Source organism: Sus scrofa, chromosome 8 (assembly GCF_054392235.1).
Source record: "Sus scrofa isolate SSC_HxYL_T2T_F1_AM1 chromosome 8, Sscrofa_HxYL_maternal_Yorkshire_Landrace_v2.0, whole genome shotgun sequence".
NCBI lineage: Eukaryota > Metazoa > Chordata > Mammalia > Artiodactyla > Suidae > Sus > Sus scrofa.
The window spans coordinates 139,310,643-139,336,060 of NC_139390.1; the positions used below are offsets into that span (position 1 = coordinate 139,310,643).

At 42.1% G+C, this 25,418-nt stretch overlaps 1 protein-coding gene and 1 long non-coding RNA gene across 45 annotated transcripts in view; both read right to left on the reverse strand.

Annotated features, from left to right (window-relative positions):
• The window catches only part of ARHGAP24 (Rho GTPase activating protein 24), an 826,886-nt gene that overhangs the window by 119,655 nt on the left and 681,813 nt on the right, over positions 1-25,418 (reverse strand). The gene's annotated exons all lie outside the window — the stretch shown is intronic.
• On the reverse strand, positions 1,456-10,595 carry LOC146401093 (uncharacterized). The gene is made up of 2 exons (XR_014813492.1): positions 3,891-10,595; positions 1,456-1,718 (listed from the first exon to the last, which is right to left on the reverse strand). It is a non-coding gene; the product is annotated as an uncharacterized LOC146401093 (long non-coding RNA).

Consider the following 25,418-nt stretch of genomic DNA (forward strand, 5'->3'; position numbering starts at 1 on the left):
GCCCCAGCAAAAAATAAAAATAAAAAAAGAAAATCATTTGTTTATTATTGTTTACTCCCCCATCAACTATAGTTCTGTCATCATCTCCCATCCCTGGCTAGCTGGAAAGCTAAATTTTGTTGATGTTAGCTTTTTGGCTAATGAACATAGGTCTGATGTTCTCTTAATTCTGATATCAGTTATAAATTCAGTTGAATCCATGACAATCAGGCCCAAATTATACTTAGATCTGTTAAAGATGGAGCACCCAGCCTATAAATAGCAATGACATTTTCAAAGAAAATAGAGCTCTTCAAGCAGCATTACAATTTTTTTTTCTTAATGAAAATGACTGCTATGGACCAGGTGCTTTACATAAATATGAATTATTTTATTGAGTTCTCTGTGGTCATCCTGAGTCAAGCACTCTAAATTCCATTCTAAAAATAAAGTTTAAGTGATTTGTCCAATCATCCATGAACATGCAGCAGAGTCCAGATTGAAAGACTTTTTTTTTTTTCCCCTGACTAAAATTCCCAGAGAGTATAGACCCCGTCCTTTGCTGTGTATTTCAGTATTCCAGCAGGAAACCCAACCTGCAGATTAGGGTAATCCATGGAAGAGTTAAAAATAGACTCCCAAAGGCACAGGGAGGCAGTAAGGAGACCACAAAGGCACTGCCCAGGCTGGGCACTGCAGAGTTGAACCACGGGTTATGACCAGCCAGAGGCAACCCACCCACCCTGCCCTCCACCCACAGCAAAGGAGTCAGGGTGAGAGACACTGTCTTTATTTCCATCTTGCCACCCGATACCCTGATTAGGTCCTCTGTGGGCCAACTCCAACCAAAAGGTATAGATGGGGGGTGGTCCTTCATGTTCTGCCTACAAGAGCAGAGAGCAGGATGGGAGTGGTGGGCAGTGCTTGAGAAGAGGCAAACAGAATAGTTCATCAAATGCTTGATCATAAAACCGACACAGGCTCCACATTCATTTAAATATGCTGAATGTTTACTCTCTTGAAAACAAACTTGAAAGGTAGCAGCAAAAGACCTTTGCACTGACTCTTTCTAAATGGGTAAGAATCAGAGGTGAGTTCGTTCATGGGGGAAGGAAAAAAAAATCCCTAGGAAAAACACAGAAACAGCACGGGAAACTTTGCTGCTTGACATGGTGAAGCCAAAGCAATGCCCTGTAGTCCTCGAGTTTCATTTTGCTTTGTTTTGAAGTCAGGACTCTCCAGGCATCCCTTGCTGCTAGGTGAAGCAATGCTGAGTCATGAGAAGTTATTCGAGAAGTTACTCCTGAAGAACTGTGGCTCTAGCTCTGTTACTGTGTGGTCCAGCGTGCTCAGGGAAGTGATTTAATAGCCTAGTTTCTTTCTCTCACTCTGCTACAATACCTATACCTAAGGCCACATACGTAATTATTTATCAAGCTAATAATATTACATCAGATCAGCACACTTCTCTATTCATTTTAACAGATTTTCATCAGGAAATCCATTTCTCTGTTCATCTTAACAGATTGTTATTGTTTTTATTTTCATTGTCTTGTTTTCCAGTGTAAATTGTCTAAAATACTTAGAAATATACAAGGAAAAGCTCCTCGATAGATACAAATAAAGATTTAAGCTTTTGCAATTCAATAACCCAATAATCAATAATCTTTTTTTTTTTTTTTTTTTTTTTGTCTTTTGTCCTTTTAGGGCCACACCCGCAGCATACGGAGGTTCCCAGGCTAGGGGTCGAATCCGAGTTGCAGCTGCCAGGCTACACCACAGCCACAGCAACACCAGACCTGAGCTGCCTTTGTGACCTAACCATAGCTCACGGCAATGCCAGATCCTCAACCTATTGAGCAAGGCCAGGGATTGAACCCACAATCTCATGGTTCCTAGTCAGATTCGTTTCTGCTGTGCTACGACAGAAACTCCAATAACCCAATAATCATAAAAAATATATATATATTTCAAGCTTTATTGCTTTGTGATTATAGAATGTACTTTGCAAACATTTTGCTTTAAAATTAAGATTTTTTTTTTTTTTTGGCTGCACCTGAGGTATGCAAAAGTTCCCGAGCCAGAGATTGAACAGCAGAAGTGACAATGCTGGCTCCTTAACCTGCTGAGCCACCAGGGGAGTCCCCAGTAATCTTCTGAATGTCTTACAGATGCCTTCTACAGAAGAAGCCAATTGGAAGTCCTTTTGAATATGCTCTCTTAATTCAAATGAATAATCCCTCTATTTGTATATATTTTGATTTCAATATTCCAGACTTATTTATAAAGTAAATTACACGATTAGTTCTGGAAAACATTAAAGAATATAATATAGTCCCTGACCAGAGTTGGTGAATTTATTAAAGGTGAGTAAGTGATTTCACCTCAATAGCCAACTCATGAAATCTTAGGATTTAATTTGGTCACAATAATTATTGATCGAGAAAAATCAAGAATTAGCTTAAAAAGCTTTTTAGTCAAAAAATGATGTTCAGTAGCACTGCAAAGAGGTAATTAAGAATTCTGAAAGTATTCCCAATAGGAAAGCCTACAAGGAAAAAGGTTCGCGAAGAAGAACCAGCAAACCTTACTGAGGCATCTCTCCATCTGCATCCCAGGAAAGCCGGACTTGGCTCTTGATGGGTGTTGAATGGGAAATCAGGGCCACGGCATGACATGAAGCAGGGAGATGGACACAGCATGTGGAATTTACTCTCAGAATGACAGAGTTCATTCATTTCAAGAGTATGCACATTCTCAGTAGATAAATGATTTATTTTGAAGACATTTTAGAGAAAAAGCCAGAGCTCCTCTATTCCTCCACCACACACAGAAAGAAAACTCAAACAAAGAACATTGCAAGTTTGCCCTACCTAACTGCCTCCGTTTCTGTGTACCTCTTCCAGCTCTTAGGCACTGCCCATGAGCCTGGCTCATGGAGACACCTCACGAAGGGCTTTCCCTTCCTTCTCATCCCATCATTTCTAGTCCCTGCCCCCCATCCAGGCTTATGTTTGGAGTCCATTCATCAAAAGCAGAAACAAACCCAAAAAACTCCAATTATCTTCCTTTTCAGAAAATTACCGGTCCATACGTTTACCCTGAAGATTTTTGCACAGATGTCTTTGCCAAGCCCGAAGAGCATAATTTTTGTTTTTCTTAGGATATGCTGAATTCAAGCTAAATCTGTACCAAATTTTGACGGCTAATTCAAGGTGCGTACAGAACTGTATTGTTTTCTTTGGCAGGGCTCTGCTGAAATCATGCTCGAAGTCCTCTAACACCACTCAGATTGTTCTTTAAGGAGTAATAGGCTGTTTCCTAACAAATGTCTTTCCCACCACACACCAAACACTGTATTTGACATTTCAGAGTTCCTATTTCATTAACACTAACAATAAAAATTTTATTGACGTACAAGTATATGTAGGGTACATTTCCAGCCACTGGGGAAGTCAATGTTATAAGAAAAACATAGTAACAAGGATAAATAATAGCACTAAGGGGTGAAAGATCACTTGTGCCCAAAAAGTAGAGTCCGATCATTTAACTAATACTGAGCATTCATTGTCACCAGGCACAGTGGTAGGTACTGGGAAACAACGATAAACAAGCAGATCTAATCCGTGACTTCCTTAAGCTTACATTCTAGTGTTGGTGAGGTTTTTTTTCTTTTTTCCTTAAAGGCAGCAACTGGGAGTTCTCACTGTGGCTCAGTGGACACACAGATGTCATCCATGAGGATGTGGGTTCGATCCCTGGCCTCCCTCAGTGGGTTAAGTATCCAGCATTGCCGTCAGCTGCGATGTAGGCTGCAGACGCAGCTCAGATCCCACGTTGCTATGGCTGTGGTGTAGGCAGGCAGCTGCAACTCGGATTCGACCCCTAGCCTGGGAACTTCCATATGCCACAGGTGCGCCTCTGAAAAGCAAAAGTAAAATGAAATAAAAAATGTTTAAAAAGGCTATAATATCAAGTACATAAATAATGTCCAAGTAAGTAGAACTGTAGTAGCTGCTTTGAAAGAAACAAATCAGATTTTTGATTAAAAAATAATGAGAGGGCAGTCTACGGTATTTAGGGTGGCTAATAAAGGCCTCTCTGAAGTTTAAGCTGAGACCTGAATGAGCAGCCAGCCAACTAAGAAAAACAGCCCCTTGGAGAGAAAAGGTGGATCTAAGCGTAGGGAGCCTCAGTTTTAAAACATTCTGGTGGTGTATGTAGGAGCCACTGGGAGGCCGGTGTAGCCGGAATGTATGTCACAGGGAGAGTGGCCCAAGATGAGGTTAGAGGTGGACCTTGTCACACTGAGTCTATAGGTCACGGTGGGGAACGTGGACCATTCCAAGCAGGGAAGGGACAGGATCTGTTCCAGGCAAGGAGCCCTGGGGGATCCTCGGACCCTTGCTCTTGGCAGGGACTGAACCGTACGTGTTGGTTTGTTTTAATGGCTATTTGGTGGAGAATGCATTTGAGTGGACAAGAGGCATTTTAGGAGACCCTCGCCGTACTCCAAGCGGTGGTGGCTTGTGCCCTAGTAATAGCCCTGGACGTGAAGAGAAGTCAAAGGATGCGAAACATACTTGAGGAGCGGAACTGACAAGACTGCAAATGAACTGAATGTGCGTAATGAGGAAAAGTGGAAGCCAGCCAAATATTAGACGACTGGCATTGCCACTTACTGAGCTAGGAAAGGATGAAGAGGGAACTGGTGATGGCAGGCGAGGGCACATAGAGTTACTTTTGGGACAGTTTAAGTTTGAGATGCTTCCGAACCATGAGTCGGTTTCTGAGTCTGTCCATCAAGGGAGAGGGCGGGGGCAGGAATTCAGAGGAAGAGGTTGGCCCTGGTGGAACAGCTGAAACTCTAGCTGGGTATCTAAGGAAGAGAAGAATTTAGAGAATTAGGGAAGGAAGAAGCCACTCAGGGTACTGAGAGCTAGAGGTTGATCTAACTGGAACAACAAATAATAAGCTTAGCTGCTTAGAGATTTCTTGTAGGAAAATGTTGAAAGGAACATGTTGAAGAAATAAGTAGGAGCCAGATTGAGAGGAATTTAAATTCAAGCTAATGCGGTTCTTTGTTTTGCTTAATTTTAGGGAGCCGTCAAGGGTAAGTGGGTAGAGACGTGGAGAGGTAGGTGTTGTGTGACTGCGGGGTGTCATTAAAACGACGTGTCAGTTTTGGAGGCAGGGAAAACCTTCGGCTGATGTGATCTCTTGGGATATCACCGCGATAATTGTGGTGTGAACGGATGAAAGTTTGGGCTGAGACGAGCACAGAAACAGGAAGGAAGAGAAGAATAAAGTAACATGAAAAATAGCTGGTCCCTGAGACATCAAGGGGGGAGGAGAAACAGAGGAAATGATTGGGTTACCACTATGGATGGGGTTTTTTTTTTCCTTCCTTAACTAACCAGGACACATTGGCAACATCTCCAAGCAGCGCACAGACCTGTGCCTTGCACCATACTTTTGTTTCCATGTGGCTGGCATGGATCTACAAGGCAACAGTGGGAGACATCAGACAGAGCTAGTGATTGCTGGGCCAGAGAAGGTCCAGCATAGAAATAAGGAATGCTGAAGGATAAGATTAATATCTGCAAAATCTACACTCTGAGCAAAGAAATATGCACAATGAAATATGTCATGCACTTCCCTTCTCCCCCATAGCATAGCAATTGCTATTTTCTGGTTCAATTTCACACGAGGCCTTTTCTTTCATGGGAAGGGGACAGTTACCAAGAAGTAAATTCTGCAAAAGTACACAAAATAAACAATGGAAAAAATATTGTCACCAGCAGAAGCTAGCTGAATGACAAGACAGATTGTCAGTTTTACTTCTGATTTTGACGTTCTTGTTTTTGTTATATTGTTCAAACAGTACCTGGCCTAGGGCAGTTCTTTCCCTTTTGTGTCCTGGTTTTACCATCCACAAAAGGGAATCACCTGATCTAGGGAGGTGCCAGCGAGTTGTATTTGAGTGTATATGTGTGCATGCAGAATAATACATATTCTTATAAGGAACTTAGAAAATATAGAAGAATAAAATAGACAGTAAATACTGACAAATGGGTCTGAGCAAAACAATATTAAACATAATGCATCCTTTCCAAAGCATCATATTCCAACCAGCAAGGAAAGATTTAATGGTAGTAATAAGTGACTTGCTCACACACTATGACGGGTAGGAAGAGTGGTCCTCATGATTCATTTTAATAACAAATGAAAAGATAGGATGGATGCACACCACTGCCTTCCATGGTGCCCACCTTCATTCCACTGGTGACTGACAAATTATTCTGTAGCGCACCTAGGAAACAATATCAAACCCACTCCTAATCATTCATCACGCGATGGCTGTCCTGTCCGCGGGAACTCCAGTTATATTTAATGCCCACTTGCCTTCAGTAATTGCTGCTTCATTCAGAGTGAAGTTATCTATTCTGGGTTTTGCAGAGACACCTGCAATAAAAGCCTCCAGTCCTGGTCCTTCCAGATTATTATGCGGGGGATTCTGCCATAATGGATCCTGCAATAAATGGGTGAAGAGCTGTCCTGGCTAAGGGGGCTGACAAGTTTATTATTAAACCGTAATGAAGAGATGTCGCAAAAATCTCACGTGTACTTAATGTCTGGTCTCGGGAGAGAGGATCTCTGTAAATTGCAGTTCCCCCTTGGCATCGTCCGTGTTTTCTCTGGATCCTGTATCAACGTGCCCTCGTGGGGTCCCATATTTCAGCAAATCGCCCTGCTTCCCCCCACCTCTCTACACACTTTTTATATTCTCCATAAATAGCACCTGGTCCTGCAATTCATCTTCCACGCCTCATTCATTCTAAATCTCAGCTTCTTGGCCCTGCTTCTGCCGTATTAAAATACTTCCCAAGGCAAGCTCATGTTGAAAAAGAAAATCAATGGTTCTGATTCATCTGATACGAGCTTCTGGGTGTTTGGATAATTTATTGTTCACTCTCAGGCAATACCCCTGTGATACCATCATTAAATATTAAAGGCTGTTTAAGGGCACTCTGCTTATCAGGAAGCACTGCCCTGTTAACATCAGGGAGAATGATGCTCTCCCTCCAGGGAGAATGCCTGAAATTTTTTAAACACCAAGCCTGAAAACCTCGGTGTGCTACTTTGACAGGGTGGTGAAGAGACTGAGTCAGGGAGGTCAACCAGAAGGTCATTATCCATTCTACTTCCTGACACTGCAAAACGGCCTCGTGAGCAGGCGTAGGCCTTTAAATGACATGGAGATCTAGGCCTCCAGGGTACCAGGAGCTGGGAGAATCTGTCCATGAAAACTGTCCATGCACCGATATATAAAGGAACCCACCTTCTGGAAAGTTCCGGCATATGCAGGGCTGGTCCTGAAGCTTCACTGGCCACCACAAGCCTTGCTATTAGCTTGGGCCTGTGGAGATACTCAGATCTAAATCTCATATTAAGTATCGGAAGAGAAAGAAAACCAGAGGACTTGGGTACTTCCTAGGTGTAAAGAGAGACTATTTCAGCGGTCAGGTTGCGGAGTTCATCGTGAATTTAAGCAGCTGACTCTTTACTAAAACATGCTGGTGCTTATCGAGTTCTTTGATTTTTATCTGCCTCTATCACCATTTCTATCTTTGCTTCGTAATGGAACATTCTTTAAGTAAATCTCTTGAAGGCGCTGACGTCAAAAGTTGATGAAGTTGATATGGCACAGAGAACTCTGCCCACTGCTCTGTGATAATCTATGTGGGGAAAGAATCTGAAAGTGAACGGGTGTGTGTACATGTATGGCTGCATCACTCTGTTGTGCAGCAGAAATTGTCACACCCTGTAATCAGCGATACTTGAATAACACCTTAAAAATGGGGAAAAAAAGTTGATGAAATAACTCTCAAAGGGATGTCCAAAGGAATGAATAGTCCTTCGTAACTCACGGTGGAGCATTGTGTGTGCGTGTGATGAGGGAGGTGTCGGATCTCCACCCCTCACTTTTTTCCCCTGATGGCAGGAGGTCCCAATTTAATGACCATAAAGGCCTTTAGTACCATGTGACAGGCTTTCCCTAAGGTCTCGAAGCGAGACGTTGCAGAGGCTCTGAACTGCTCGTGGGTACCTGAGACTCATTCTTTTTGGTGCAAAAGACTCTTCAACTTCTGGTCTCTCCAGATTTCTCTAGATTCATTTGTTTTATTTTCAGCTGCACACCTTTCACTCTCTCCAGGTAAAGGAAACTCTTCCAGGTCCTCTCAGGTTCTCAAGGCGCCACACCCACGGCTGCTTCTACGTGGGTCTCCCTTCAGTCTGGATGCCACCCTTTCCCATTGCTGGTTAATCCCTTCTTTTCCATGACATTGCTGCTTAGGCCCATGCTTTCCATAGAGGCAAAACCAATGTGGGGAGCCGCAACTGACCGGATACCATTAGATTTTAATGCCTTCATGAATCACTCTGTTCCTCTACTGAACTCCCTCTGCGTGAACACAGCTTAGTTGCATAAAGCATTTATTCACTTTCAGGCAAGTGCTACTGTAGCGACGGGGGAGGAGAAGCAAAGAGATCATATTACCACCGGGCACCATTTCCTGGTATCCTGTTATTGAAGAAGTGAAGCATTCCAAGATGAAGTGGTAGGACCACTAGTATGTATAATAAAATGGCTTCAATAAATAGTAAAGGAACATCAATTGAGTAAAACACCACGTGCAGGCATTGCTCATCGGATGTGAATTCAGGGGTCTGAGGACCAACTAACGTATCCCTGCGTCCCTGTTGCCTTGCTCTTGTTTCATCAATGTGAGGGTTGTCTCCCTAGCTCCTCAAAGCTCAGGGTAGCGCTTTGTGCTGTGGGCACTTAACACTGTTTCTGGAATGTTACATGAATGAATGACTAATTTAAGAAGGGCGTGTGCCAATGTCTCTGTTCTATTTATTCTACATTTCCCACAACTCATGTGGTTAACGAAGAACTTATTTTGGGATAGGCTTAATTTCACAGAATTTTTTTCCCATGTACTCTAGTCATGTTTGGTTCCAACATTTCAGATTTAGATTTTTTTGGTGTTTAGAGCAGAAAAGAGTAGATTAAGTGTCTGAAGAACCTAGCGTGTCTTCAGCTTACTGGCTCTCACTTTCTTGCATATACCATGGACACACAACGTCTGATTATATCGGGCTAGGAATGTAACACTAACAGCTTGCCAGGGTTACATGAGACAACACCAAGAAAATCACTTTCCAAAATGAAAAGAGCTTCACCATTGCTAGATGTTAGCTGCAGTCCTCAGGAGTGACGGTGACAGGCTTCACACAAAGTGGATGACACCTGGCCACCTGGCACTACTGCTGTACCAGCAAAACAAAGTCAACATAAAGCTAAGACCTTGAACGGCCTAAGATCTAATAAACAGTCCTTGTTCTCAGGGCCAGCTCGGAACTTTGACATGACCAAGGGTTGTTATTTATCTCTTGGAAATGCTGCCCGTTAGGGGCTGGAACTAATGACAAGCATGGCTGAGTATCTATGCCCTTTATTGTGAAGTCATCCCTGAAAATACCATTTCAACTGGCAGAACGTCAGGGCCAAGTGCACACGAGATGTCTGAGCTCACTCACTGGCTCAGCAGAAGCATGAGCTCCACTTTAGACCCGGTGGAAGAAATATGGTCGCCGAACTACGAGGCTCCTGGGCTTCCCAGGCTAGAGGAAGAGACAGAAATAAAAGGGGCAAGAAAGGGATGGATTTATGGAATTGCGGAACTTTCCACAAGGAGCCTTAAGGACTTAGAGAATGTTCTGTAACACCTTCAATTTATAAATAAAGTGGGAAAGTTGGGGAAGGGAAGAAATAATATTCCCAAAACAAGGCTGACCAATTTGTCACTCTAAAAACTTTCCTCCTTATCATTTTTTTTTTTTTTTCTGGTGAATTCATACCAGCTAACAACACACCAGCACCATCACCTGAAAAGTTCTTTCAGCCTAAATAGTGTTCCTAAGTCTTCAGTCCGTGGGAAATTAAATTCCTAGTTTTTCAATTCTATAAATTCAAAATACTATCTGTCCAGCAGATTTAAAAGGCTGACCATCATGTACAGCCTCTGAGATTCCAGTCATGTGGCTAGCATTTCTGCGGCAGTCATCATTTCATGTCACTGTTAGTCTGTGTGTAAATACACAATTTGGATATTTTATATCTCATATGAACAAACTTACAGATGGGAGACACTTCATTGGTCAGCTCATGTGTTTCTGATTTGGGGTACAGGAATGGATGTAGCAGACTGGCTTCACTGCAGCGACAATGTGGTGAATTGGGAGAAGTTCCAGAACACAGGTGAGGCTACCAGCTCCTCCATTTACTAACTTTGTAATCATGTATAACATACCTAGACTCACTTTTAGTGAGATGTCTTCTGAAAGATAAGCACAAATCTTCTGCAGCAATGGGATACCCTAAGCTACTAAACCCATAACTCGTGGGACGGGTGATTTGTGTTCTTGGCTCTGTGAGTCAACAAATATCCCACATCCTGAACCCTAAGCTCTAATGCTGTGAATAAACAGATCATCAGGGACTTAGCCAATGAGGACTCTCTACATGTGCCCTCATCTCTGACTTCGTCTGCCCCCAAACAGGTATCCCTGCAGTTTTTCCAACTGGCCACATATATTCTCACATCTGAACCTGTCCGTCTGTGGTTTCCTCTGCTGGAACAGCTCATTACTCAGCTCCCTCCCTTAGGCTTTGGCTCGCAATTCACCTCAGAGAGGTGTGTCTTCATAGTCCTACATGAAATAGTACCCCGCTCAACCCACTCTTTGCTGGTGCTCTCACTCTGCTATATCATTTTCTCGTTTTATTGAAGTAGAGTTGATTTACAATGTTGTGTTGGTTTCAGGTGTACAGCAACGTGATTTAGTGACACATACATATATACCCATTTTTTAAAAAGATTCTTTTCTCCCATAGTTTATTACAAACAATTGAGTATAGTTCCCTTGTGTAGGTCCTTGTTTATATTGCTGTACCTTTATTTTATAAAATATTTATTTTATATTGCTATACCTTTCTTACGGCTCCTACTGCCTGGTATGCTTTACATTTGTTTATTAAACATTATTTATACATATAATACACTGTAATTATATATCTTATGGTGTCTAGAACATAAGATTATTGGGGGGCAAGGAGTTTGTCAGTTTGATTTACTAGTCTCAGTACTCAGAATAGTATTTATCATACAAATTCACAAATATGTGTTAAATGAATTAAAAAATAAATCAGGCAAATTTTCTGGGGGTTGAAAATAATCAGGGGATACTTTAATCCTTCTCAAAAATTTATTGCAGATCAAGTGAAGAGTAAAATTTAGATATTGAAATATTCTATTATTATAAAATTTACTGGTAGGATTTTTTGCATATACCCCAGAAACTTTTAATAGAAATCTGATATCCAGAAAATTTCAATATAATTTATAAATAGAGATGCCTTCAAAACTCCCCCTTTTGCTTCTAGAACTAGTTGGCATCTAAGATCTTTTGAAAGAATTTATCAATTTAGGATTTACTTTAGCTGAATTATATTCCAGCCTTTGTAAGAAGAGAGCTATAAAATGGTGGCAAAGCTATCGTATATCTTGTTCTAACAGCTCATCCTGAAACATAAATAATGAAATACTTCTAAAGGTGGTCCTTTGACTGGAGGGTAACTTTCTATTTAACTATAATTCAGATATCAAACTGTGAAATCCGTTTCCTTATTGCTTTTCCTAATTAAACAGCCCGAAATCAATTTTTCTGAGACCTATGGCAAGGTGATGAAAATAGTACTGGAATCCTGAGAAATTATCTTTATCCATGGTAACAGGGTAGAGTGAAAGTTGGTTAATAACCACACGGTGATGTGTGAGAGTGACCTCATTACCATTAGGTGGGAATTAACTGATTGGTTTACAGTCATTCGGATATGGAAGTGTGGGCTTCAGAAAAGCACCTATTCCTAATGATGGATAGTAGTTGATTTATGCTGTACTCTCTGACTCATTCTACAGAAGCAGTAAAAAGTAAGATATTAAAGTAATATCTCTCAACAAAAAAGCATCCTTAATCAAAAATCCTGACTTGCGATTGTGAAAGGCCAAGTTCTGCATCCTCTGATCTCCTTGAGAGCAGCTGAGATGGTGAGGACAAGGTATCATAAGAAGGCAGCTTCGTTTTATTGCCTTCGAGCAGTGTCAACAACATTCCATTAAAAAGAAATAACAACCAGAAATCTAAAAAGATCTTATTTTTAACTTTAAAAAGTATAATCGTGTTTACGAATTCTCAGCAGTTAAACAAATCTTTCTCATGACTTTGAAATTTTTGCTGTTTAGAAAACTTGAATCCTAGTGCAACCCTTCCAACACTCACCAAGAGAAACTGTTACCCTTCTACTTAAATTTTCTTAACTCTATTAACCTAAATGGGAGCTACCAATCCACAATTAAGCATTTCCTGTTTATTTAACGTAGAAGAATGTGCTGCTACTTCTCCCTGAGTGAGGTAGATGCTGATAAAAAAAAAAAAAATACTGCCCTCTTAAGCATGTTTAAGCAAGACTTGTATTGAAAGGGGAGGGAATACTAAAGAAAAACTCTGGGGAAGCAAATGCAAATACTGTATTGACTTCCAAAACATGTACACAGATATACATTAACACATTACATGAATGCATACACTTATGCTTCTATGGTTTGCGAGAAAGACAGACTTGAATTAGAATGGGACTCTGCCACTTACCAGCCACGTGACTTAAATGAGCTGCTTGATTTCTATTGGTCTTAGTTTTTTTATCTGAATGTGCTAAGTTTCAATATATAAGTAATCGAATAAAATGGAACATTTTGCTCTTTTTCTAAAGACCAAGATCAGTACACACACCCTGTTCCACCCTGCTCAGTCACAACGGCCCAACACCTGCACACACGTTTGCACGACCATGTGCATGTAGGCACACTCACACATCTTATTTCCATTGCAGGAAGGCAAAACAATGTAGAACAATTTTTATCCTGAAAACAACTGAAGTTTACTCTAATCACAGTTGCATATTTTTTCAGTCTAATACTACTCCAATATTCCATGTCGTATTCGATATTGCACTGTTAATTCTATAGAACAAAACTTATTAAGGAACTTTTCCTCCAGATATTAATAAAAATCACATGGAAAATGTTGACTTATGAGAAAAGGTTAACTTTGAATGAGCAGACTTTCCATGAAATGTTTCTCCATGAAGATACACAAATTTATATTGGTGAGAAGTTATTTTAAAATATAAAGTTATGTGTAAAGAAACTTTATTTATTGTCTTATTTTTATTAGACACTAATCTCTAAATTCAGAATTATTCCCATCACTTGGAATTATTGGTCAAGCAATATTGATACTCTTCGGCTTAAACTTGATTCTTTTATTAGCTAAGGAAGTAAACATTATTCAGAGAATGATTAAAAGTCGCCTGCCCTCTGATCCACCACGGATGAGTCAAAAGATTTCAGGTCTAAATTTATGAATATTGTGAAACTGTTTTTGGCTGTGCCTGCAGCATATGGGAGTTCCCAGGCCAGGGGTCAAAACCATGCCTCAGCAGTGACCCGAGCCACAGCAGGGACAACTCCAGATCCTTAACCTGCCAACCATCAGGGAATTTCTCAATTTTTTTTTTTTAAATCACGAGCCCGTTTTGCATCTTCTGTTATTTGCATCATGAATTTGGATATTAGCTCTGCCACTTGCTAGCTGTTTAACTTTTCCTTACCTGTAAATCACAGATAATAATACAGAACTAGAATGTAGGTTTCCTGACAAATGGTGTACTTTTAACTCTGTTAATCTATCTTTATGTTATTAGATATACAGAGAAAAATGAAAGAGCTATCTGACTACTCTAGCATTTTAATGGTAGTATTAACCTAAATAGAAAGTCTTACTTGTACCATCAATCTAATCTTTAAAAATTTAAGGCAGTCATAAAAATTCTAATGGCAACTTGTATATTTGACTCTCTAGTGACAAATTTATCACTTTGTCCATGAGTTTATTTCTTTTCCTTCTTTTTTTCTTTTCTTTTTTAGGGCCGCACCTTAGGCATAGGGAAGTTACCAGGCTAGGGGTTGAATCCCGCAGATGCCAGCCTACACCACAACCACAGCAACACCAGATCTGAGCCGTGTCTGTGGTCTACACCACAGCTTCCAGCAACACCAGACCCTTTAACCCCCTGAGCAAGGCCAGGGATGGAAGCCACATTCTCATGAAGACTAGTCGGATTCTCAACCCGCTGAGCCCCAACCGGAACTCCCATGAGTTCCTTTCTTACAGATATTTACAAGAAAAAAGTTTAGTATACTTTTAATCCTATGCATTTTAATTTTTTACGCATTTAGAATGTCTTCCATAGGTACGTGATATTCATTCCTTCTACAACTTTCCATTTTTACCTTAAAAATAAAGAAGAAATATGAAAGTTATAAAAGGAGAGAACAAAAATCAAATGAAAGATGCAAGAAGCTTTTGAGTAAATTATGGCTGGGGAAAAACTAGAGGCTATTTATAAATAATTTATTTTTTTAATGGCTGCACTCAAGGAGTATGAAAGTTCCTGGGCCAGAAATCAAATCCAAGCTGCACTTGTTACCTGTGCCACAGCTCCGGCAATATCGGATCCTTAATGCACGGCACTAGGATCGAACCCACCACCTCACGGCAACCTGAGCTACTGCAGTCATAATCTCAACCCACTGCCACAGCAGAAACTCCGAAGTAAATATTGGTTGTTTACAGAATTTTAAAATATCTTAATGGGAAATGTATTTCTTAATGTGAATTTTTTTGTTTTTACGGCTCCCTCTGACTGGTCCATAATGAATATATTTAGTATGACCAAGAGTACTCAATGGCCACAGCGAGCAAACTTTGGGCTGTCAAACGGGAAGCAGGGGGCAGGGATAGGTTAGGAATCTGTGATTAGCAGATATACACTCTACTGTATGTAAACAGATAAACAACAAGGTCCTACTTAGAGCACAGGGAATTGTATTCAATAATTCCTAAGAACCCATGATGGAAAACAACAAGAAAAATATACATATTTATAAATGGATCACTTTGCTGTACATCAGGAACAAATAAAACATTGTAAATCAACTCCAATTAAAAAAAAAAAAAAAAAGCAGGCAATGGTGTAGGTGGCCTGACTGAATTTGGAGTCAGAATTCCATTTACTACCTGGGGTTTGGGGCTGGATATCCGACCTCCCTAAGCCTCAGCCTCAGCCTCACATGTGCACACCAGGGGGCATTGATGGCATCCCACCAACGACCTGGGAAGACCAAGCGAGGCAAGTTACACAATACACTTGGCACAGATGGACGCGCAGTCAACGCGAGCTCACTTCCTCTTGCCCTAATGCCAGCTGGCTGGCAGACCACATTAAACAAAAAAGGAAGCTATGTTCTCCTTTTTCCAGACAGCTGGTCATCCAGACATCACAGGCCTTCTACAAACAATGCTGACTTCTTTTTGCCACAGCTGATGTGTGCAGAATGGGCCCTGGCCAGCTCTCCTCATGGGTTGCAGTCATGTCCATGGACTGGTTTTTCTTTATCGCTCTTCAGTTGGGGGGATCCAGTGGGGGGAAAGTTACACAAAGAAAGAGCAGGCTTGTGCCTCTCTCTCTTCGGGCTGTTTTGCTTTGTTTTGTTCCTCTCACAGACCTGGAGGACTTTGTTTACGGTCTTGTAACAACCACAACAAAACGGTTTCCGAGTGCTCAGCCCTCAGCGCAGCCCTCGATGGAGCGTATGTGTGCCCCGGCCATGGGTGGATGCGGCCACAGTGAAACCCTGCTTAAGGACCTTGCCTGACGTCACCTGGGCGACAGGGACAGAGGCCGGATTTGAATCAAGGTGTCCTGCCTCCAGATGTGCTCCAAACTCACAGAAATGGAAGGGAGACCTGGGTGTGTACGTGGAGGGAACACGGGGCCTTAAACTCCCATCCACGTTCCACTGCTCTTACCCAAGGGGTCAGGCCGGGGGACAGAACCTGTCCCCACATACCTGAGGCATGTGAAGGAGGCACTCGGTTCGGAAGAGAAGTTCTGAAATTTCCTCTCGAGGGCACACATGCATCGCCTCTTACATCGCTCAAGTACAGGACCGACGGGATACACGTTCAGCAGGCAACTTCGACTATATCTAAAGTATGTAACGGTTTCAGAGGCACAGGCCTGCTCTTTCTGGTCTCCCTCGCCCATGGGAAAGGGCCCCATAAGCAGGTTTGTGTGTAAATGCTTCGAGTAGCGCCTGGTGCATCGTGAGGACTCTATTATTTATTCTTTTGTTAATATTTTAATGTTATTATTATTATTTACATGCAAGGGCTGCACAGCATCGTGTTTAAGAGCCCCGTCTGGGTAGCCAGACTGCCTGGTTCTGACTCCGAATGTACTCTTTCCTCGCCAACCCTCACGAAGGTGTCATTTAACCTCTTCAGTTTCCTCATCTGCGAAATGAAACTAGAACTTACCTTATTGGGCCACAACAAGGATGACCTGGAATAACTCCTGGCTTATACAAGCCTTATATAAGCTGTTGTTATGACCATTCATTACATATGACTGTAGTAATAATGTTATGTATTTGTTCATTTTTGCTTTAGTAGAATTTTCTCTTCAAATGAAATTGGGACATAGAAGTCCAGGGTACATACAGCAGATTTTATACTGTCTGGCAATACACATAAAGCCAACTTTGTCTGCTTTAGTGGTGGTGAGAATTTTTCCTCTGGCCTCATCCAAGCACATGTGTATTCAGGAGACTTTTTTTTCTTTTCTTTTTTTTTTTTTTTTTTTTTTGGCTGTGCTTGCAGCAGGTGGAAGTTCCCGGGCCAGGGATCAAACCTGATCCATAGCAGAGACAGCACAGAGTCCTTAGCCAGTAGGTCACCAGGGAACTCCCGTTTAGCAGTGTTTACAGGCCCAGGCATCAGCAGGACACTCCCTGGCAGGCTATAAAATTGAATTGAGGAGGGCTGATTATTCAAGTGTTTAAGAGCTCCTGGCCTCTTCAGTCTCCAGGCCAACTGAGTGTGGACCCAGACTCTGCCCTTTGATCGTGGGGAAGTAACTCCAGCCCTCTAACCCTCCGGTGTTTCTTTTGCTGTGAGAGGTAAATGACACTCTGACTGCTTCCTAGGGTTGCATTTGGGTAAGTAAAAGTCTACTGTAATTATTTTTATCATCTCAATGACACACAGGCCCCAGATAAGTGCTCAAAGAATCTGAAGAGAGAATTCTTCCATCAGTACTTCCTCCCGAAGAACTTGTTTTGAAAAATGTGAAATTACATGAGTGATGGTCAGAGATAAAAGTAACATCCTTTGTTTTTACCCACCTGGTAGAAATTTGAAACATCATAATGCACTATATTTGTTTAAAATAGGAGGCATCAGTAGTCGACTTCAGAGTTTAAAAATCTACCCATATTTCCTATTTTACGTCAATAACGTAATTGGGCTACATTAAAATTTGTGCTGAAAAGCACACCGGCACGCATTGTGAAAACTACATATTTTAACCAAATTTATACCAATCTTGGAAAAATGTGTACTTATTTTAACAGAGCCTAAAATAGCAGCTTTTGGATATTTAAAACTGTCTCATTCATATTCACCAAATATCAGTTGTCTTAAAGCTGACCTGAAATTAATTACAACAGAAAGTTTTGTACTACGTGCTCGCTCGAGAGCATGAAGCCGTATGAAGTAAAAAGACATTCGCTAGAAGGACTGAATTCACTAGAAGAAAGAAGGGAATTGCAAGATCCTTCCTTCTTCCACATCTGAAAATCATTTTAGTAACCCAAGTTGAAAAGACGCTTCCTCTTCGCACACGTTTCACACAATTTTTAATTACTAGCCCTGAGATAAAAACGTGAATTAGAATAATGAAACATAAGCCTTCTTCCATAACAATATGACCTAAAAGTATGCTCAAGAAGTAAACAAAATATAAGTATAAAAAGAGACGAAGGAAAAGTATCCGCAAGGCCAATGCAAGCAAAGAACTGTGCCACGTTACGTGGCTCCATGCGAGGTCCACGGAATCCTCCCACATTATATTAAAGGTGGCACAGGACTTGCCCTCTCTCCCAGAAGCTCTATTCGTAGAGACTCAACCTAACCCATTTCTGCTGGGCCAGGGATCAAGTACACACCTCCATAGGGACCCTAGATGCTGCAGTCTGATTCTTAATCCACTGTACCGCTGCAGAAACAGCCTTCAGTCGTTTTTAAATCAAAGTTTACTTAAGTTTATTCTGTCATGTGTTTTTTGCTTTTGTTTTGTTCAGTTTTTTCCCAGCCAGATACAGGTCACTGAGTTTCCTAAGAAAGGTACTTTACCCTTGCAAGTTAACGCCAGCTCACCTCGGCACTGACTGGACTTCCCGTGTGGCTCACAACAAAATCAGCACTTATTTTGCACCTACTTGGTCAACAGAGTGAAATTATTTTATTCTGAAAAATGTTGGAATTCTAATCAGACACATGTAGGTTTAATGCTTTATCTGGAGTGAAAAAGAAGTCCTACGGGAACAATGAACACTCTCATCAGGGGTTCAATCTTGAGATGATGTTGAGAAAAGGCAGGAACCAGTACAAAGTCTCCATTCTCAGATACCCGAATTCTAATCCATATAGACATCTTCCTCTTTGAGAAAGGTACTTGGAAGCAAGGACCACGGTAAGTAATACATGTTTACAAAATGTTATTTTTCACATTTAAAGGTAACTTGTGCGATTACTTCTATTGCATCTATTCTCTTTTAGTGTGATTTCCCAAAGCAATGGAACTAGCTACCATTTTCAGTTCATTGCCATTGCTGAGTTTCCCTTTTCCAGGTTAAGCAGACCTCAAACATTTATTAGACGCCTTCTGAGGTCATGAGAATGCCATGGAAAACACCCAGGTTGTGGCAGCTGACCTATGATTTTCAAATAAAGCTGCATATAGACCAGAGCAAGAACAATACAGACAAGTGAGGAGTTCAGTTCAGCCAGAGGCAGAAGCAAAAAGAGGAAGAGCAGAACCCCTCAAGGAGTGTCCGCATGTGAATAAAGAAGATGGCAGGTGCACGGAGACGGTGGGGGAAAGGGGGGTGGTGGGAGGTACTGACGGAGGGGAGGGTATGGAAAGCATTTTACCTGGTCTGTAGCTGAAAGGAATTGCACCTACAAGACAGCATTTGAGGAAGGACACGGTTCCCCTCAAGAAAGGGAGGCACATCTGCCGTAATAATTATCTGTGCTGTGGTCTGAGATTGTAAAAAAGCATTTTGAAGTAGTAATTTGGCCTTCTAATGGGATATGCAGACCGAAGACTTGTCTCTCTTGGGAGGCAGTATCCACAGTGGTCGTGCACACGGGCTCAGGGCTCAGATCGAGAATACTGACTCTGACCCTGATGGACATGGCAAGTCATTTAGCCTCTTCCTGCCTCAATTTCCTCATCTGCACAATTTCCTCACCTGTCACTTATAACGTTGTTGTAAGAATTAAAAGTGTTTAAGAAGGTAGGAGTTCCCATCGTGACTCAGTGGTTAACCATGAGGTTGTAGGTTCGAGCCCTAGCCTTGCTCAGTGGGTTAAGGATCCGGCGTTGCCGTGAGCTGTGGTGTAGGTCGCAGATGCGGCTCAGATCCCATGTTGCTGTGGCTGAGGTGCAGGCTGGTGGCTACAGCTCCGATTCGACCCCTAGCCTGGGAACCTCCATGTGCCGCAGGAGCGGCCCTGGAAAAAGGCAAAAAAAAAAAAAAAAAAAAAAAAAAAGTGCTTAGGTAGGTAAAGCACTTAGGAAAGTGGTTGGCAACACGTAGGAGTGATACCTGCTCAGTGTTCTCTCTTGTCATCTTGTGGATCCAGGAGAGGACGGTGGCAGAAAAGACGATCGATACAGTAACAAAAATTACAATAAAGAAAAAATAGGTAAGTAACGACCTTGCGCACCGCGCAGGAAAATCTGCTCAATACTGTGGAATAACCTAGATGGGAAAACAATAAGGAATGGATATATCTACATGTACAAGTGATTTGCTGTGCTGTACACCTAAAGCTAACACAACCCTGTAAGTCAACTACACTCCAATCAAATCTTAAAAAGTTTATAAAAAGGGAAAAGAAAAGGTGATCAAGACAGGCGCTACCACTGGCACATTTTCAAAGTATATTTTACTACTTAACAACAGACAGGTAAGTGAATTTAGGAACCTAAGCCAAATAGAATTCTCAAGAGAAGATGCTACAGATGTTATTACGAGTTCTCTAATTTCCAGGCTCAAAGGTTGATCCCCATGTCGGGAAATTCATCTGCCGTGTTATCCACAGTTTGACAGTTTTAATGGAATCAGAATATGGTTCATGTTGCATACTTGCTGATATACTGGGATGTTAGGGAGCAAATTCCTCCTGAACCTATTTTAATCCTGAGAACAATCGAGTGTCACTTAAAATCCTCAACTCCACGAGAAGCATGCCCTCCAAGTTCATCTCAGGAAACTGTATTTGTTCCCCTGCTGTCAGAAGCATTTGCCAAGCTGACTCCAGGACAAAGTTTAATTATGTCTCTTTTAGTTTCAAGTTGTATCTTTCCATCTGTCTCAGGTAACACAGACTCTCCAACCACAGCTTCTGGCTGAGCTACATTTTTAGAGGAGCACAAAGACTGTGGGACAGAAAAGGCAGAAATAAGAGAAGCAAGAGCTCATATGTTTTTAATCGCTTAGAAGACGGTGCTATAAAATCACGTGCCTTTTCCCTGGGACTAGGGGATTTTTTTTTTTTTTTTTTCCCTCCTTGGACGTTATTTCAGGATTACATTGTGTGACTCGGCTAGCTGAGTCAACTTCAATTGGAGAAAGGCTGGCAGAAAAGAAGCAACTTCCAAAGTAAAGAAAGCGCAGGAAAAGAATTTGAGCTCTCTCTCTAGAGGAAGATCTTCTGAGTTCACCCCCAAGGGATAATCGACAGTAAAGGAAATGAATGGTAATTGAAACTTAACTCCTAAAACCATCCCCAGCCATCAATATTCCCTGCATATGCAACGGGGCCGCAGCTGTGCCAGAATCATGGTCCATATTTGTTAAGCGCACATACTCATGGGGCCTCTGCACATAAGCACTGTTCTTTTTTTTAAAATTCTCCTTGGCATTTGAACACGAGGCTTTTATTCCATGAGCTAGAACAGCTCTTCTTAAATGTGACTGGATAAATGAAATCCTTGGGGATTTAGGTAAAAAGGCAGGTTCTGATTCGGGAGGCCCAGAATGGGGCTGGAGACCCTGCAACCCTGACCAGCTCCGAGGGGAGTCTGATGTTGCTGATCCACTGACCGTACTTTGAAGAACACGGAGGGGGCGACACAAATGTCCCTGACATTTCCTGGGCTCTCTCCTTATCATCACCTCCCATGAGCCAATGTCATGGGTGGAACTGTGTCCTTCCAAAAAAGACAGGATGAAATTCTGACCCCTGGTCCCTCAGAATGTGAATTTATTTGGGAAGAGAAAGGGTCTCTAAGGAGATAATCAAGTTCAAGTCAGTAAGGTGGGCCCTGAACCTAACATGACCGGTATCCTTATAAAAAGGGGAAACTTGGGCCCAGAGACGGAAACTTACAGAAGATGACGTCAAGCCACAGGGAGAAGATAGCTATCTCCCAGCGGAGGGTTGCCGAAGGCTACGCGAGGCTACTTGATTCTTTTCCAGTGCCTTGAAAGGAAGCTGTGACCTACCCACACCTGGATCCTAGATCTGGCCTCCTGAACTGCGAGATAGCACGTTTCTGTTGTTTAAACCATCCAGTTTGTGGGGTTTCATTAGAGCGGCCTTAGGAAAGTAATACAGATGGGGGGTACCAACCTTTTCCTGACACCTCTTCTTTCTCCTCCTCTCTGACACATGAGGAACGTTTCAGGGCACTGCTAGCCTTAGTACGATGTGAAGAATGAGGGCAACACATTCCACACACAGGTAAGTAACACAAACGCTTGGGTTGGTCCTGTAGATGCTGCAGGTGCTGCAGGTGTTCTCTCACGAAACAGGTTACATCTACGGATCGTGGCTCTCTGTTGCTAATTCCCCTTGGGGATCAGCCACCTTGACGCTGAGCCCTCAAAGAGCCCAACCTCAGATTTCTGCGCATCTCTAAATTCCCAAATACTTGCATGAAATATAATTGCCTTCAGAAAAGGAAACATACCTGAAAACTTGGAGAGGTTCCCCTTAATGAGCCTGTAAACACAGACCTAAATTAAATTGTGCAGGCCTTACCCAATTGCCCACATCACTCTTTTTGCTGTCGTTGCTGTGGCTTTAGAGCACATTCGGTGGAGGCATTTTGACATAGATCATCAGTGCTGCCCCAAAGTCCATAGGTTATTCTAAACCGCTCTTGTCTATGAATTCTCGTTCCTTTTCTACCTCTTCACGTCCTCTGTGCTTCGTTAGAAGTCCTACCAGTTGCTTTTCTTTTCAAAGCTATTTTTTTCTATAATGAAACAGAGTTGCTTTGCTTACTTTTTTTTTTTAAATCACACTATGAATGTGATTTGCAATAGATAACAAATAGAGAAAAACAACCTGCACAGCTTTTTATGTGGAGGTGTAGGAAAAGTTGAGGTATGATAATGCCACTCACCAGCCAACGGATCCTTACAGATCCGTCTATACCTAACATGATTTAAGCACCTTCCTCAACAAAAAGACAAATTACTCACAAGGGATTCGAGGCCTTAGCTCTCACTTTTAAAGAGTAAAACACCTGCTTCCACAATCCATGCACGTCAAGGGTGCGATGTTCTTGATTCTTGTACTGAGTCATTTCACGTCTCCTGAATTCTACTTTTCCTGCTCTCCAGAGTTCCCCAAGACGGGTGGTCCCACTTCCGGGAGGGGTGTTTGGAAAAGTGTAGGCGTGTTGCTGTTTTCACCATACATGGCGGGAGGTGTTGGCATTTAATGGGCAAAGCCTGGGGAAATGAAATAAAGCAAAGCCAGAGATGACCGGTCTCTGTCCCTCCCCAAACGCCAGTGGCTGGTCGACAGTGAGGCCCTCCTCCCATGTGGACAATGCTTTCAGATTAATGGCCTTTCCAGTTTGGGCTCTGGGGTCACCTTTTGACTTGGACCAGGAATGATGCTGACTTCACAGGTATTTTTCTCTGATTTAACAGGTGTGTTACTCCTTTGCAGTTCCAAGAACGCTCCTTTCTTCAGCTCTCCGCTGTATGGACTGTGCTTGAGAAGACACTGTGTAACTACCATCCCTGCTCTTGGTTTGCTGTTCCACATTTTTTTAGTGTTATAAATAAATCTAACACAGTGTACTTTTGGATAGGATATTTTGGAGACGTTTTTTAAGCGTTCTTTTGTGCTATCTTCCAGTTCCCTCCACCGCGACTGTTACAGTCTCATTCCTTTTTTTATCCATTCATTCTTCAAACATAAATAGGCACTTGCTCTAAGATACGGTGTTAAGCCATGTGGAGGGGGTGACACACAATGATAATCAGATGTCCCTTGGAGCGTCAGATGCACCTTGTTTTCTTTTTAATTGTCTTTCTGCTTATTTTCTCTGATCACTTTCCCCAACTTGGAACTTTTGCCTAATTAGGAAGACTCACTCCTCCACAAAATTGTGGCAATTCTATTTGCCAAAAATATCTTTTTTTCACATCTATATGGATTAGCTTTTTGATTATTTCTTCGGTTCTAGACAAGTCCACACACACACTTTATCATTTGAATCTTAACATTTGTGATTTATGCCAACATTACGGATGTGAAAAAACCAAGACTTCAAAGGTGAAATAACTTCCTTACAAACAACTTGTTCATGGATTTTAGAGCAGGTCTAGCTGACTCTGGTGCCTGAGATCTTAATGAATATAAAATATCCTTGATAATTAAAATCACCTTCCTGTGACTGCCAGTGAACTTTACATGCCCTACTTTTAAATCTCAGCATAGACACAGTTAGCCTTCACTCTGGACTCGATTCATCATGACTGTTTTAGAAAACAGGTCTACCTTCCAAGTTTCTATTAAAAATAAACCAAAAAAAAAAAAAAAAACTTTGAAAACTTCTCTGGGTTTCTTAGCAAATACAAATCCACAAAGCAGAAGTTCCACATATAACTAGGTAGTCCTCTGTGATTTTTCAACGCCTGCAGGCTTTTGAAGTGCCATGAATTTGCCTTCATCTGCTGCTAGGAACACTGCACATCGCTGCAAACAGCCTGCCAGTCTGAGCGACCTAGCGTGAATGACATGTGTTTCTTTCATCCAGGTCAGAGGATGGCGTGGGGCGGTGTGGGAGGTCAAGCGAGGGGCGGAATTCAGGATAAAGAAATGAACTGGAGGAAAAGGAAGTAATAAAGAAGAATGCATCCACAGACCTTGGAGGAGAAGCTCTCCCTGCTCCCCAGCGAGCACACAGCCCCGGAGAAGCTCTGGGCAGTGGCTCAGTCTCGTCTGACAACATCTCAGGAGGGCCAGGGCACAGCGGACCAGGTCTCATTCCCTGGTCACAGCAGTGGAAATCACAGACCCGAAACCCTCAGATACAGGAGATGGTGGGGACACCTGGAGGCTTCCTTCAAGTGCCATTGGGGAATAAGGAGTGTGTAGAGCAAGAAATCAGTCCAGAATTTCCTCCTGATACTTGTCTGGCCCCAGGATAAAAGAGAAAGCATCAGTTTTGGAATTAAATAAGAAATGAGTGCTTTGCACTTATGCCTTGAGCATGCTTGCCTTCATCCCAGGAGCTTGGGACCCTGAAAGGCTTAGAGGAGGATGGGACCAGCGGTGCAGAGGAAGGACCATCTCTGCCACCTCCCTTCTGCTATAACTGCGGCGACTGCCACCAAGCCTTGGCCTGCTCTCAAGCAGCCGGATGTCACGTCTACTCCTGTGTGTGGCTGCTTAGTGACGGTCACCGCTCCTCTGCGCCAGTCCGTACATGAAAGCTTTCTTCTAGCTTGCATATAGTTTCATATCTTATATCTAAATATCCAACTCCTCGAGCATTTATTTTGGTGTAAGGGATAAACCTTTTTTTCCCCCGTGTAAATGGTTAGAGCTGTACCAGCACCTGCTGTCAACTCAATCATCCCCCCCAATATTTTTAAGTTCCATATATATATATTACACAGTAAATTCCTGTGGGCAATCCCAACAATTGGGATGGAGAAAGTAAGAAGGGAGAGTAAGAAAATTCTATTTCCCCTGAAACACCACATGCATGCTTTCTCCTCTCCTTCATGTTTAAAATATGAAAAGGAGAAAGATGACAAGGGAAAGAGGCCCTGTTTCAGAGGTGTTGCCTTCCTTGATGACAG